Source organism: Rhinolophus sinicus, linkage group LG02 (assembly GCF_036562045.2).
Source record: "Rhinolophus sinicus isolate RSC01 linkage group LG02, ASM3656204v1, whole genome shotgun sequence".
NCBI lineage: Eukaryota > Metazoa > Chordata > Mammalia > Chiroptera > Rhinolophidae > Rhinolophus > Rhinolophus sinicus.
In genome coordinates this window covers 65,279,643-65,291,842 of record NC_133752.1, presented here as the reverse complement: position 1 = coordinate 65,291,842, position 12,200 = coordinate 65,279,643, and the positions used below count along the sequence as shown (strand labels likewise).

General features: G+C 35.5%; 1 protein-coding gene and 1 pseudogene across 23 annotated transcripts in view; both read left to right on the top strand.

Annotated features, from left to right (window-relative positions):
- ADGRL3 (adhesion G protein-coupled receptor L3) overlaps window positions 1–12,200 on the top strand; it is a 748,795-nt gene that overhangs the window by 50,252 nt on the left and 686,343 nt on the right. Inside the window, exon 2 of one of the 23 annotated variants that reach the window (XM_074324497.1) lies at window positions 4,034–4,110. The exons of the other annotated variants lie outside the window; for them this stretch is intronic. The gene's annotated coding sequence lies outside the window, so the exon portion shown is untranslated. The remainder of the gene's footprint in view (window positions 1–4,033; window positions 4,111–12,200) is intronic. 23 annotated transcript variants of the gene reach the window in all.
- On the top strand, window positions 8,667–9,823 carry LOC109453734 (mitofusin-1; annotated as a pseudogene).

The following is a 12,200-nucleotide window of genomic DNA, read 5'->3' as shown; positions in this document are numbered from 1 at the left end:
ATGACAATATTTTGTCAAGATTTGAAAAACACACAAAAGTGACTGATAAATATTTTTAAAGGTCAAAATTCCTTGTCAAATTAGCGATTCATTTTTTTTAATGACAGTGAATGAGTATTCTTTCTAAGGGCCATAGTTACAATTATATTTCAGATATGCATGTCTCATTAGTTTTCCAAATTAATCTGTTATTTATTTGGAAGCAACAGCATATCATCAAACGCAGTTAATAGCTCACTGGTTCAGATTGTTGTAATTTGGATCATTTCTTATTTGAACTTCACTTGACTCAAATGAAATGAACATTTTTTTGAAGAGCCCTGATAGCTTGTTTCAAAACCTGAGATTATAGCACCAGTGGTTAATAATACTATCCAAAACTTATTGAAAGCAAAACAGGAAATACATTTACATCTAAATGACCATACTCTCTTCTGCTCACTAATAAGTCTGCTATTTCATTTTTATTTATAGTGACCTCATACTAGGAGCACCTTGCATAAGTAGGAGTCTAAAATTTACTTGAATTGACAGGACAGACACGCCCTTTCTTGATGCTGCTCCCTTCTGAGTGAGGTGAGGACACTGAGGTTAAAGTGTGTCATGCTTTTTTTTTTTTAGTTACTCATTCTCAGTCTAAGCCAGTTATATGAGCAGTTCTGACAGTTAACCTTGTAAATCATTCAGGAATCTGACTGCTTTCTCAAAACATACCTGGGCCTTTAGGCAGGACTCTACAGGTGATTGCCCCTGGATGTTTGCCTAAAGATGATTTAGAAAATTGGTTGGAAGCTTTGCTTTTCCCCACCTATCAAAAATTAACCTGCCAGAAATTTGCAGACACAGCAACATTATGTTAATGATTCTGACTCATGCACAGACTTTTCTTTTTTTAAAGCCAGCTATTCCAAATTCCAAAGATTCATCATTTATTATTTGGTAATTTACTTTTGTGTTTGCACTATGAATAAGACATTCATTATTAGCCTCCTTGACTGTCTCAAACCTCTAGGGTGTTGACTCACTGTAGTGTTTATTGGAGGTAGGTAACCAGTATTCTCTTACGCTACTGGTGAACATTGTTCTCATTTGCTGGGAAAAAAGAGAGGAAAATCTTGGGGACAGAGACTTAATTCCAAGAAGAACTGAGATCTGATTTCCAAACAGTCCAGGGAATACTTTGTGCTGCTGCAGAGTCCCCTTGGGTACTCATTAAAGTGTTCTGACTGGGTCACAGGGGTGAGGGCTGAAAGAGCTGAGAAGCCTAGTTTGTGATGTGTACAACACTGTTTATATGTTCAGTTTGACTCACGTATGTATGGAGTTGTGATTTAGTGTATAGTCAGCCTTTTAATAAATTTATAAATGTCTAAGTTTATTTCTAGAATGATTATGTACTTTATAATTAAAGCTTCAAATGCTTTGAAATTTTACATATGATAGTTAATTCTAACACTGTCAGGGTTGAACCAGATAGTCTTTAAAGGCTTTTGCAGCTATGAGTGCCTGTGATTTTGTGATTCTGGTTATTTTTCTAAAATTAAACCTCTAGTTTTATTTGCTACCTTTGCTTAATCTGAATGTAAACATTATCCTGATCAAAGTGTTGTCCGGAACAATCAAGTAGCATTATCAATATTAATGGCGGAGAAAAGGAAAGCTTTCCACCTTTAGCTTTTTCTGTTTTAGCCACTTCCCAACCTCATTGTACATTTTTTCTTTCCAGTTACAGGAGTTTATTTACATTTAGAATCTTTGGGTTTAGTCCAAATGCGTAAATGTTCACCGTTCTTCCCCTTCCTCCCCCCGCTCACTCCCATCATGTTGAAGTGAGGTTCAGTCCTTGGGAAGTTTGAAAACTGGGATCCTCACTCAGAAACTTCGAACGCCAAGCAGGTGTCCTTAATGAGTTAGGCATATTGTGTAAGTGTTGCCAGTTCCTCAGATTGTTTTTCAAGAAGCCAGAAACCCAGCTTTTTATTGTTGAATGTTCTACCTCCTTAGCGCTATTTGAAATTATTTTAAAACTCTGAAAAGGAATAAAAGTGATATGACTCCTCAAGATCAGGTATCCTGGTTCTTCACCCGCTATTTTAAAACCACACTCTTTCACTTCCAGCTGATAGGTATTGTGACTCATTCCCCCTAAAGAGACCCTCCCCTTGGGTATATCCACTCCTCACTGCTATGGTGTACAAGTGTGAACTTGTCTGGAAACTAGAATTATCCCTGGATTTGGACAGAAGTCCTTCAGTAGTAGTTACCATGCTCATTGTGTTCCTTAACAAATGTCTATCTCCTTAACTAATGTCACGTTCACATCCAGGATTTATGCTAATCTTCTGGTTTTCCATATACTCAAAACTATGCTTTTTGCCAGTCACTTTTCTTTCTTGAACTATGTACATGTTCATCTTTCAGAGTCATTTGTGTTCTTGACTCAGTGCATATCTCAGCCCCAGTGGTTTCCTTCATTGCTATTATCTTCTTGTTTCTGTCATAATATGCCCCTTCTTACCGCTTTTAACACTCTTGCTCTTTTCACATTAATGGAAAGAATAGGATGGATATTGCACCTAGAATAATTCAAATTGTAGTGTAGATATAGTGGCCACACATTAGATTAAAGAACAATACTGTGGGCTGGTATCAGAATGACATTGCCTGACTGCTGGGTCCATTTGTTGTTGGCAGTCAGGGACATCCCATTGTTCATGAACACTGATTTGCTCATTTTTGTGAAATATTAAAGTGGAAAATTGTCCAGACTGGAGCTTCGGTTCTGAAGTAGCTCTTACGGCACAGGAGTTACAGTATACACAGACTGGTGCGCTCGAGTTCCTGAAGTGACTCAGCTGGTGCTCTTATAGAATGGTTTTGCTTACTAGACATCACTTTGATTTTATTTCTATATTTCCTCACGTACGAACAAGACTGTCACAAGGGATCCTACCAACTGAAACCAGTTAAATCGCATCTTCTCCATTTCCCTGCCACACATGTCTGATATGTCCTGAAAGGATGATATTATAGTTAGAGTTGCCATTTTGGATTATTTCTTCTGAGGGAGTCTTGCATTATTGTTTTATATTGTCTGAGGGTCTATTAAAATGCATATATTTTTCAAAGCCATGTTATGAAGAGGTGCTATTATTATTATTATTATTATTATTATTATTATATATTTTTTACAAGATCTAGGGAGTGGAAATTACTTGCCCAGATTACATGACAAGTACGTGGTAAACTAGTCCTGGGAGGTTGAATGCAGAGCTCTCACTGTTAAACATTGTGCGATACTGTGTGTCTCTCATTACTTCATTTCAGATAACTCATAGTTAGTGAAGCCAGATAGCCCCTGGTAAATAATAAATCCTTTTCTAGCACCATACAAATCAATTCCTAATAAGTTGTATGGAAGCTTTTTAAAGAATAATGTAAAACTCTTCTGTCGATATTTTGAAGAATTTATTGTTCTCCTCTTTTGCAAACTGAAAATGCATTTGTCTGTCTGCCTGCAGTCTTCTGGACCCTCTCCAATCTTTTAAGATACTGCAGTTTGTTGGATCTATTTTGCAAGTCCTCTCAAAAAATCAAGTCCTTAGTCAAATGGTACAGGAGATTGGAATACTTTTCCAGAAATCTAGTGTTTCTCAAAAACACATTTTCTTATCTGTAGTTCACTTTTTCTTCTGACCAGTTTTGCTCCTGCTTTTTTTCAGTTAAGTGGTCATTCTCTTTGACAGAGAATTCTGAGACAAAATGAACATCAGTATTTGGCTATATTTTAGTCATCCTTTTAATTATGTTTTAACCCTTATACCCTTAATCTTAAAATATATGCCTTATTTTTTTTCTTTTGTCGGTATTGCATAGTGTTTTAAATTATTGTAGGTTTTTTTGGTATTAAGCTGGCAAAGAATTTAAAATTAAATCAGAATTGATCTTTTCTGCAAATGTGACTAGATTTTACAAAAACTTCAATAGCTGGTACCAATAATTACCAACTGTTTTTTTTTTTTTCCCCCCTCAGCATAAGCCAGTAAAAGGACTTCACATTTTGACATTTTCAGGAACATCATTTATATCTTTCAAGATAAATCTACAAAGGTTAGCTTCTTTTGTTTGTTTATTTATTGGTTTTGTGGGAAGAAGAATTGTGAATTAGTGAACATGAAATAAAACACAGGAAGCACAGTTTTGCTTTGCCAATGATTCACTCTATGTTAAATTTTACCTTCCATCAAGTATAATTTCCAAACAAACTGAGTTTATAAACTCTAAGCATGATTGAGGACTTTCAAGATAGAACCACATTTGAAACATGCAAACCTAGTTAAATTTGTAGTGCATTTGACTTTCTGTAGTCTTATATCCTTTCATGTCATTTGTATTTATGGAAAAATAATCAGTGCTTTTGAAAAACTGAATTTAATTTTTGTACTATGGAAATTAGTAACATGTTTGTGATTCCCTTTCTTGCTTCTTATGTTTCAAGTCTTTTACACACACACACACACACACACACACAATCAAATTCTAGCATGAATTGAAACATGGAAATTATACAAGAATATTTTCCAGCTGAACACAGAAGCATACTGAAAAAGTCTTAAGGTACATTCCACAAAGCCAATGACAAATCCTGCCCATTGTAGGTTTTATCATTGGCTTTGCGGCGTGTACCTTAAGAATAAATTTCATTGTAAAATATATTCAGTACTTTTACTTCCCCTTCTAGTATCTTGAATTCCTCAGGATTGAAATGAGATATTTCTATTAGATCCATATTCTCAAGTCTATCCTTGACACATTTGCCCTCCTAGGAATAATATTATAGTCTGTGATTGATCACAATGTCAAGAAACGGATCTTGGTCCAATTTTTTGCTCTGTTGGATGAAATAAAAATTTCATTTCCTTCCAAATTTTGGAGTGAAGACAAAATACAGTTATTTAAAACAATGGTTTTAATATTTTTCATGCTTTCTAATTAGTGCTGTTTATTATTGTTATTTTAAAAATCATTATAATCCTTTGGTAGGAAGTTTATATTGTGTGGGCCAGTGAACCTATTTGTTTAAATTTATAAACCAGATGTGTATTACAAAAGATCAGGGTTCTTTGAAATTGTATTGGATACACTAACAAGGATAGAAACACTTTAATTGTATATTGTGAGTACCATTTTTAAAAAGATGGTTATAAGTATTATAATTCAACTAAAAATCCCCACTATTTCTCTGTTTTGGTACATATTATAGTTAACAGTCTTAAAGTAAAATATTAAACATTTTAATGTTATTCTTTTATAACTGCTGTTCTGTAGTCAATTTATACAAACTTGTTAAAGATTATTTCACTTCATACCATTTTAGGATCCGTTTTGCTTAACTGAGGTAGAGGGGTGCAGGTGCTCATGTACCATATTTTGCTGTGTATAATGTGCGCTTTTTTGCCCAAATTTGTGAGGCAAAAATAGGATGCGCATTATACATGGGTAATACTAATTCTGTACCTATATAGATGCTTTTAATTCTTTTACTTATGCTTATGAGTTAAAAGTGTACTCTAGAAATCAATAACGTGACACATATACAAAACTATACCTTGGAAATCAATCATCGGTTTTGTTGAACTTACGACAAATTTTCAAGGATGAAGAGTTCTATGCGTAAATATCGTAAATTTGTGAGCGGTACACAAAAATTTCTTGTGCTACCTTTTATTTGTTACTGTGTTTTGTAACTATTTGTTACATAAACTTTCTTGTACCATATTTGTTAAAAAATAAATGCTAAAATTCCTTTATAATACACAAAACAAAAACCTAAATGGAAACAAATAAAATTTTGAATTAAAAAATTAAAGCGAAAGATTTTTTTCCCTGAAAATTTGGGCCAAAAACATGGTGTGCATTATACAAGTACACAGCAAAATACAGTACTTTTGGGCAGTAGGCACAGCAGTTTGCCAGGAGAATGTGTATGTGACCTCAACTGCCTGTTTTTGTTTGAGAGTCAGAAGAGGTGAGTAGGTACAGGTTAGGATCCCCCAAGGTGTTAATTTTAGCTACCACCTCCATATTTCCCCCAGAATTAATATTTTTAATATAAATCTTAGCTTGGGTGTTATCATTTCTACCCCACCAAGACTAAACACTGGTCATCCCAAGGGATCTTGCTTGTTAGCACTGAATGGACTCACAGACCTTTGGTAAACTGTTATAGTCTGGTATGACATGCGGGGAACCCGAAAGGAGGAGATATTTGCTGTACAAGCCACCGTGGTTTTGGTACTGATGATTACTTTTTCATCTATGTTAGATTCCTTTCTGTATAGAACTCTTGAAATGTTTAGGACCCATCAGGAACCCCTGGGATGCGTAAGCATGTGGCATATGTTACATCATCATAAGGTGGTTTGTGGGGTCTTGGGGTCAAGGTTTTGATCTACTCCTCTGAGATATGTGACCTTGGGGATGTTACTCTACTTCTCTGGTCTCTTTCCTTCCTTGTTGAAAGGCGATAGCAATAGTACCTGACTCCTGATTGTTCTGTTATGTTTAAAAACATGATGCATATAAAGTGCTTAGTTTTGTATCAGGCACATAGTAAGTGCTCAATCAATATTATTGAAGTCAATCGATTGTCATTGACACTCCTGAGATGTTGTCTAACTGGTGCATGAGTAAATTTAGGATACTAGTCCTACTCATCCCTTATGGCGTCTAAAACTATAACATCAATATGTCTGTAACTACCTCAGCTGTAATCATATTATTTGTACATATTATAAAAATAAAGTAATTCAGTTTTAGGAAGCATAATTTGATAATGTTGAATATTGCAAATGCAATAAAAAATAGTCCTCATATATTTTGTTTCCTTAAATCCCATATGTAAGATAAGATCAAATTAAGTTAGCCTTTCTCTCCAAGATTTTAAAGCATTCCAGTATTTGCCTCATTAGCTCTTAAAAGCACTTCAGGCACACTTCTCCATCAATTGAGCTTATTTCAAAACTAATTTATGATAGATTCCAATAAAACATTTCACCAACATCTTCTTATTTTCACTATATTTAATTCTCTTTTTTAATTAAGACAAATGGCATGACGGTTTAATAGAAGACCATCACTGGTCAGAATTGGTCCAGCTTCTTCCTCAATCTAAGGAACTAAGCAAAGCAATTTTTCTCATTGCCTAGAGTCTGCAGTTTTACCCTCATGGAGTTCTTGTACTGCATGAAGTCTCACTGCACTGCAAGTTAGTCCTTGTCTCTCACTGACATGGTGAGAGAGAGGAAAATAGCAGTGTTGGCTTTTGCATCTTTCTCTTGCATTTTGTCTTCTTTTTTCTTTGAACATGTTTATATTTTGAAACACTCACTTTCATTGGAAATCTATGAGATTCTATTACAAAGTGATGTAAATCAATGCAGACTCAAATAGGTTACCAAGATATATGCCAGTGACATATTAGATTTCCTTTTTTCTACAATTTCAAAAATCATTATTTTATGATTCAATTTAGGAAACATTTGAGTAAGTATTTGGTATCTAACACTATGCCAGAGGTTTTAGGGATTCCTAAAGAACTATAAACATGTTTCTTACAATCAAGGGAATTCAAATTTGATTGGTGTTTATGAGACGTGTATGATTAAATGTCAAAATATACGATGAACCTACTCGGTATTCATATCATATGAGGTCAGAATCGGAAGATATGAGAATGATTCAGATATTTGAAGATGGTTTTATCAGATATTAACCTATAAAGATAACAAACATTTGAAGAGTACTTGGAACCTAATAATGGTTTGCTTGTTTTTTACTATATGGGTGAGAAATATAATGGATAAAGACTCAAATGAACTGTATCAATTTCAATATCTCTGAACAAAGAATCTAGCTACTATAGGAAGAACCAGAAGTGTACATTCCTGTCTATTCTTTTCCCTGGGCATTTCTTGATTTACTTGTTAATAAATAATGAAATGACTAGAGACAGTGTGGTATAGTACAGTTTATGTCAGAAGTAGACTGTAAGAGTCAGAACAAAGGCTTTGGTGTAGACAATGTAGTTTTGATGTTTGCTTTCAATATATGCTGCCATTCTGATTTTGGAAAAGTTATATAATATCTCCAAGTCTCCATTTTTTTTAATCCATAAGTATATCATTCAGGGTGTTTGTGAATATTAAATAAGGTTAAGTGAACAGTGCTGAGCAGAGTGTCTGGCATAGAATATACCTCAGCACATATAAATTTAACTATGACTTGAATTAAGAGACTTTTTTAAGGCCTTTGTAATTTTATGCAACTGAATCTAGTTTCTTCATCTGTATTAAGAGAAAACATATCAATTTACCATAGTGTTTTTAAGGATTTAAATGATTGCAATTTGAAATTGGCCATGGTGTGTGTGTGGCAATGCTGGGGAGTGTGCCATAAAATTGACAAACATTACAAATCAGGGATCTTATTTTTTCAAGAGCTGGTTTACAATCACAGTACAGAATAAAAAAGACAAATGATTAAACAATCAAAGTAAAGTGTGATATAAAGCATAATGTAGTGTTTCAGTGTAGTATTTACAAGGACATTGGAACCAGTCAGGGAGGTCAAGAAGAGCATCTCCTTTGAAAAGAAGTAACATCTAAATTGAGTTCTGAAATATGGACGCTGCAGAGAAAAGGGTTTGTTCAATAGGAGAGAAGGAAGACCAAATTCGCAGACTGGACTTTATTCAGAACCAGATGAAACTTTTAACACTGGATGTTGAGAAAAAAATCAGAGGTGGCAAACAAGGTTTCATGTGCAGTGACAAGTGAGATTTGTTGACTCTGTTTTGATTGATGAATTTTGTCCTGAGTTTCGTCCTATTCAAAGTGTACTAAAGGTGTATAAAAGTGAGTTAAATAAGCACATAGAAGATGATATAGGAAGATACTTGGCTCATCAGTGCACCAATGAAGTAATCGCTTTAATTCTTCAATACCAATAAGAAATTATTGAAATTTCCAAGCCATTATTTATGTCTGTTATACAGAATAAACTACATACACTGATTCCTGGCAAGAAATTTGATCTCAGCTATGATCAAAACTGCCAGTTATATTCAGATTTTCAAGAGGATATTTTGTATTTCAGTTTTCCCAGGGCTGGTCTTCCCCTTGTCCATTGTTTTTTGGGCCTTACGAATGCACAGAGGTTGCTTCTAGGATTCTCAGAGCCCATATGTCAGCTCCCCAGACCTTTAGCTTCTACCCCCACTGCTCCTACTCATCCTGCAATGCCAGATAATGCATCACAGGAAGAACACATGGTTACCTTAGTAACAGGATTAGCTTCCCTTACATCTAGAACATCTGTGGGCATCATCGTTGTTGGAGGAGCAATTTGGAAAACTATAGGCTGGAAACTCATGTTTGTTGCATTATGTATGCATGGAGCTTTGTATCTTTATGAAAGGCTGACCTGGACCACCCCTACCAAGAAGAGAGCCTTTAAACAGCAGTTTGTGAACTATGCAACTGAAAAACTGCAGATGATTGTTAGCTCCATGAGTGCAAACTCCAGCCATCAAGTACTACAGGAAATGACAATCACTTTTGCTTGCCTGTGCCAACAAATTGAGAATACACAAAGACATCTGGAAGAAGTAGTTCCTAGATTTTCCAATGAAATAGATTGATTGGAGGAAATACAAAACAATTCAAAGCTTTTCAGAAGTAAAGCTGCTGAACTTGAAAGCGAGCGGGAAAATTTTACTAAGCCGTTTCTACATTCAAGCAATGAAGAAGAATTTTTACAATAGAGATCGCTTCATAATGATCATAGGAGCATATGGAACTTGGATGATTTGGGGCAGTTCTTACTGTTGTGGAATGACTTTACATATGAGTTCTATTCATTGTACCTACATAGTAAATTCTTGTGTTGATTCTGGTAATGATCTACCACAAGGTGTTTGGATTACTGAAAAGTGCTACGATGTCTCTTTAGTTTTAATTTTCAGTTAAGAAAAGCCTATTTGTGTTAAAATGATGAATTAGTTAAAAGCAGCAGAAACAACTATGTGACTCCTGGGGAGTGGGGCCTGGCTCTTAATTAGGGCTCTCTTTGTGTTTGATTCTGAGAAACTTGGCTTTCAGGAGTTAGAGAATGGGCCTTTCATTTTGTTTCTCAAAACTAAGTTTTGATGTCATTTTAATGGGAATAGTCACTTTTTTGTTTAATAAACTGCATTGCTGTAACCATCACAATATAAAAATAAATTGAGTTCTGAAAGATTCTAGGATTTGCCATGCAAAGTGAGAGGACAAAAATATTTCTGGCAGGGGCCGGCCTGGTGGTTCAGTGGTTAGAGCTCCATGCTCCTAACTCCAAAGGCTGCCGGTTCGATTCCCACATGGTCCAGTGCTCTCTCAACCACAAGTTTGCCAGTTCAATTTCCTCGAGTTGCGCAAGGGATGGTGGGCAGCGCTCCATGCAACTAAGATTGAACACTGCACCTTGAGCTGAGCTGCTGCTGAGCTCTCGAATGGCTCAGTTGGTTGGAGCGCGTCCTGTCAACCACAGGTTGCCGGTTCGACTCCCGCAAGGGATGGTGGGCTGTGCCCCCTGCAACTAGAAAACGGCAACTGGACCTGGAGCTGAGCTGCGCCCTCCACGACTAAGACTGAAAGGACAACAACTTGAAGCTGAACGGCACCCTCCATAACTAAGATTGAAGGACAACAACTTGACTTGGAGAAAAAGTCCTGGAAGTACACATTGTTTCGCAATAAAGTCCTGTTCCCCTTCTGTACTAAAAACAAACAAACAACAAAAAACAAACAAACAAAAAAAACAAAGTGGGAGAACTTTAAAAAAATATTTGTGGCATAAGGAAGCAACATGAGTATGGGTCTAAAGCTAAGAGAGGATTTTTCTTTCAAATAAGTGAGTTTAGTGGGGCTAGATCTTAGACTTCTATGGGAGATAGAGATGTTAGGGAAAGATCAGATTGATGAAGAGGTAAAACAGAGATCAAGGAAGGGCTTAGATGCCCTGGTTAGAGGTTTGACTTCCAGCATTAATCTACATTGAAGGAATCAAGACTTATCTACGAAAATCATTTTAATATGCAGCAGTAATAAATTGCTTTTATTTTTTAGCAGTACCATTGATTCTAGAAAATCTAAGGCCACTCATAGCCACATATTTTGTTTGGCGATTCAGCTATGTATAACTACAAACAACCCCGGTATAGCATGGGTCTTAGGTTCCTGGAAATGCCATGTTATGCAAATCAGTGTTATACGAAACAAAGAACTAGTACAAAAAAGGGGAATAGTTTCCAAAAATTAAAGAAAAAGCATACTATTATATTTTTATAATTAAGAGAAATATCTTTATTAAAGCAATTTTCACCAAAAATATAACATATTAATATGTATTAAATAATGTTTTCTTCATCTGTGCTACTAAGCACCATTAACCGAGGGTATTATCTTTTTGACAAGTGTAATGACGAGAGGGGGAAAGAAGGAGGAAGGATAGAATGGGGGCAATTAATTTATTTAGCAATATCTAATCAGTTTATTTAGCAATATGCAATAGCAAAAGACAAAGGCAATTAATAGAATGTGCTAATGACAGAAAGTAAAGGTGGTTAATACTAATCTATACATTGATACCAATGTCATGTCAAAGAAGTACACATACATATAAGTCTAAGATATACCAACATATGTTTACTATTGATCAAAAATCACTTGGCTAAAAACACAAATAACATCCGTAAGGAGTATCCAGTAGTTTAGAGAATAGTAACTATTACAGTAGATGCCAAAACCTCACCAAACCAGGGAGAACGGCACTGGAGAAGTCATAAATCAAAACCTTGCCAGGTGTGTATCTAAGAGCAACTCAGGCATCTCTCACACCGCTGTTTGCTAGTTCTCAAGAATGCTGTTGTTGTGGTCTTTGTTGTTGTTAGAGGTCAAGGCATCTTTTGATGCTATAAGCTGCGAGCTGCATATACTTTTTCAAGGTGTTAACAATCTGAAGAATGTTGCTGCTGCTGTTGTTGTTGTTGTTGTTGTTGTTAGAAGTTAGGACATCTTCTGATGTTGTAAGCTGCAAGCTGCATACAAGTTTTCTAAGTACTAACAAGTTCTCAAGAAGGCTAAACATGGGGAACAACATTG